This window comes from Leuresthes tenuis, unplaced genomic scaffold (genome assembly GCF_036924035.1).
Source record: "Leuresthes tenuis unplaced genomic scaffold, fLeuTen1.0.hap1 SCAF_4, whole genome shotgun sequence".
NCBI lineage: Eukaryota > Metazoa > Chordata > Actinopteri > Atheriniformes > Atherinopsidae > Leuresthes > Leuresthes tenuis.
In genome coordinates this window covers 28,654,772-28,658,695 of record NW_027325358.1, presented here as the reverse complement: position 1 = coordinate 28,658,695, position 3,924 = coordinate 28,654,772, and the positions used below count along the sequence as shown (strand labels likewise).

General features: G+C 40.9%; 1 non-coding gene across 1 annotated transcript; it reads left to right on the top strand.

Moving 5' to 3' along the window:
* The first annotated feature begins 3,155 nt into the window (after positions 1-3,155).
* Positions 3,156-3,346, top strand: LOC140306459 (U2 spliceosomal RNA). Its single transcript, XR_011915764.1, has one exon. It is a non-coding gene; the product is annotated as a U2 spliceosomal RNA (small nuclear RNA).
* Positions 3,347-3,924: the final 578 nt, after the last annotated feature.

Sequence of the window (3,924 nt, the reverse complement as noted above, 5' to 3'; positions counted from 1 at the left end):
AAATCCAAACAAATATGTTGAAAACGATACACTGGCTTAGGGAATTATCTTCGTTTTGGTCTTAGATTGCCCTGTGGAATGTATTTTGCACATATTTGACCTGCTAGACAAAACTTTATTCATTTATTTATTCAAAAAAAAAAATTCAATAATTAGTAAAACCATATGCTGTAAAAACCTTGTTCATTATTGCTTCCATCCCTCCTGTTGAGACATGACATGGTGCGTGGCTCAATACTGCAGCATATTTAAACAAATTCTTTGGCAGTATGGTTTTCCTTCCGGTCATTCATATGAGTCTATTGTAGATGGCAATTGAATAACATCTAATAATGCTAAAATATTTGTAGTTTATACATTTAGCTGTGGATGTCAACATACCTGTTTTTCCAATGCTGTGTTAACACATGTACAGTTGAGAAGGCATACTGACTCTCAGTGTAAACGTTAACAACCTTTTTGTTATTTAATTTACAAGCTTCAGTTAAAGCTACCAATTCGACTGCTTGAACAGAGTAATTTTTTGGTAGTGGTTGTTTTAAGAAAACTTCAGTTTCTGTTACTACTGCAAATCCTGTAGCATTTGTGCCATCAGGGTTTTTTGCTTGACCTGTTGAATAAATATAGTTATTTCTGCATTTTCATAACGTATATCAGTTAAGTCTGGCCTGGGTAAAACACTGATGGTTATTTCTGACATGCAATCATGAGGCTTTCCATCTGTGGGGTAGGTAGCAGTGTGGATGGATTAAGTGTAAGCACATCTCTCGACAACAAGGTGTGGCTGTGAAAGAAGAACTGTTATGTAGGAGAGATGTCTGGTAAAGATATTTTGTTAAGTAACCATATCACAGCCACTGCATGAGGTACCTTAAGTGTTAATGGGTGAAATAACACCATTATTGTTGATGCCTGCACTGCCAATGGCTTCTGGCCATTGATTCAAAAGTACGATCTCGTCCCTTTTTCCCCCTTTCAGTGGACACTGGCCCCTAATTACCGCAATTCAGCAGGGGGTCTTTCATTAGGAGTACTGGACTCCCCCGTGCACGGTTTCAGCTCCGACCCTGGACAGCGGAAAAAACGTTGAGATCTGGTTTGAGGACCCAATTGTTGAGAAAAGTCTCTCAATGAGACTCAGAGTTGCTGGAGTCAGTTAATGCAAAGGTTTAATCTTGCAGCAAGTTCAAGAATGTGTGTGTGTATGGGTGTATGTGTGCGAACGTGTGTGAGTTTGTGTGTGTGAGAGTTTAAAGAACCTGTTATGCACAGGCAGGTCTTAACTAGTATGGCACGGGTCCAGCCTGTCTCATCTCTTTTGGAAGGTCCAGCACTCGGCCGTAACCCTTCTGTCTGTTTGGACTCTCACATACATTCGGTTAATCATAGAAAAACGAGAACAAAACTTTTTAGCCCCTTAAATTCGTAAAACAGACATGGTGCAGTTATTTCCATTCTAGAAAATAAGAGTAATCACCACCATTCCTATAAATTCTGGATATTCTAACAATCTGAATCTTTTTTAAATGTTCGATGAAGCCCTTTGCTGTTCTGTTTAGAGACTCAGCTGATCATAAACCAAGTTTTGCTCTTGAACCAAGCTTCTAAACTCTTCACCTTTTTCATTTCTCAGTTAGTATTCACTTTAAAACTGATTAAAAGAAAAATTAAATGAATGCCTATCAACAAATGTGGGATCTAAACTCTAGTGCTTCCTCTAAAATAATTTCCTTTCTCAATTCAGAAATGTGTGTGTGTAAGTCACAACACCCGTGACACCAAAACGGCTTTCTTTTCTCTCTTTTCTCTACACTCTGCACTGTGAGCACACACAACAAATCAGAAAGGCTTTTTTCTCTCTTTTCTACATTATGGGGACACAAAACCGCTCTCTCTTTTTTTTTTTTTGATTGTGTGCCAGGGCGTTGTCTCACGTATTAGATTATGCTTAAGATACGAATGGGTTTATCAGTCACATCAGAATCCATACATACTGATCCTCCCGTAATAAAATGGTCGGATCTTATCAAACACACTTTGTTTCTTGTGACAAGTCAGCGAAACAGCGTATACACGTCAAGACACTGAATCAAGTTTGCCACAAGAACTCATAAGTTTGGCAGTATTGCTCTGCCGTCAGCAATCATACACCCATTTTATTTTCATGAGACATGTGCAGGCACCTGTTCATCTACTGTTCTATCACTATGAATTAGTTTATCTATTATCAATAAGGATACTTCTACAACTACTATCAAAGTATGTCCGGACTTCTTATGTTGTCAGTTGCTATATATGAATAAGTGGGTTGCTACTGAAAAGCATTAAGCATGTCACACAGCCCAAACATATAACATTTCAGGACACACCACACAGTTAACAACCACAGTGAAGCGTGTCAAAGCCCAAACATGTAACATTCAACAGGACACTTACACAACACATTCAAATCAAACAGTCAGACAACATACAAGAACATATACCCCAGCCGGCATTGCTCCCTGCCTATTTTCCTACAACTCACTATGTGTGCGCACACCTTTATTCACAAACTCTTCAACTTATACTCTTTTACCGAAGCTGCTACAGCTCGATTGGCCAAATACCCTTAGATCCTATTTCGGTGAATTTGACATCTGCCTTGCATTTAACAGATTAGCGGTTTAGCAGTTTTAATTTAGTTTGAGTGAAGGAATTCATTCTATAGCAAAATCCGAAATCGTGAAGAACTCATGAAAGTAAGCTTATTCTCGGATTCCTGAAACTTTAGATTTGCTCTTTCTTTTACTGCAAAGTACAACGTTGAGCAGCACTAATGAGTTGTTTCTATTTTAGGCAGGCTTTACCTTTGCGGATGAAGCAATTTCTGTCTGTGCAAAAGAAATCTTGTTACTGTGCAGAGTGACTTCTCTGAGTAGAGTCGCCTTACTTGTTGCGACTGTGCCGATGTTCGAAGCTGGAGTGCAAAGTTGTTGCTTGAATGGTGTTCGCTGGAGCGTGCGGTAGTGTAAAGTTATACCATTTAAAAGGGTTGAAGAGTGCTCAGTGCAGCGGGTGGGTGGAGGTGCAAAGTGACACTATGGCCATAAAAAGAACACCGCTACAAGTGCGCATTGTGCCAGGAAGGGCCCTCGGACGTGAACCAGTGGACAGTTATCGCTTCTCGGCCTTTTGGCTAAGATCAAGTGTAGTATCTGTTCTTATCAGTTTAATGTCTGATATGTCCTCTATGCGAGGACTACATATTAAATGGATTTTTATCAATAGGAGTTGAAAAAGGAGCTTGCTCCGTTCACTCCAAGCATCGACCCGGTACTGCAGTGCCGCTGGGAACGGTGCGCTCTCCTCTGCTTTTGTGAAAAAGCAAACAGCGGTGCAGGATGGAAGTTTCAGGGAGCCCAAGATGAAACTTTGTTTTAATCTGCTGAGAAAAGAGAGTGAATGCGAACTAGACTTTAACACGGCTCTGGGAGCGAGCCGAGTGCGGGCTAACCAGGAGAATTGCTTGAAAGAAACGCGACACCGAATGAGCGGTCAGAACAAAGCCTCAATACAGTGTTCCTGTGGTGTTTTTATAAAATGCGGTGAAAAAAAAGGTGTGAATGCCCCGTAGAAAACTAAAAGGTGGAGCGGAAGTGTTCGGCTGCAAGAAGGTGTGAATGTCCGACTATATTTGGTGAAAAGCAGGTGAAGCAAGGTCTGAATGCCCAACCTTACATCATCAAAAGCGAGATCAGAGGTTTTTGGCTGCAAGAAGGCCATAGTTTGCCAAAAGCGGGTAAGGTGCGAATGACTGACTAAATATCAACAAAAGTGGGGGCGGAGGTCTTCGGATGCAAGTGGGTGTGAATATCCCACCATACAAGTATGGTGGAGAGGAAGCTGTGAATGGCCGACCATAGTTTGCAAAAAGCGGGTGAGAAA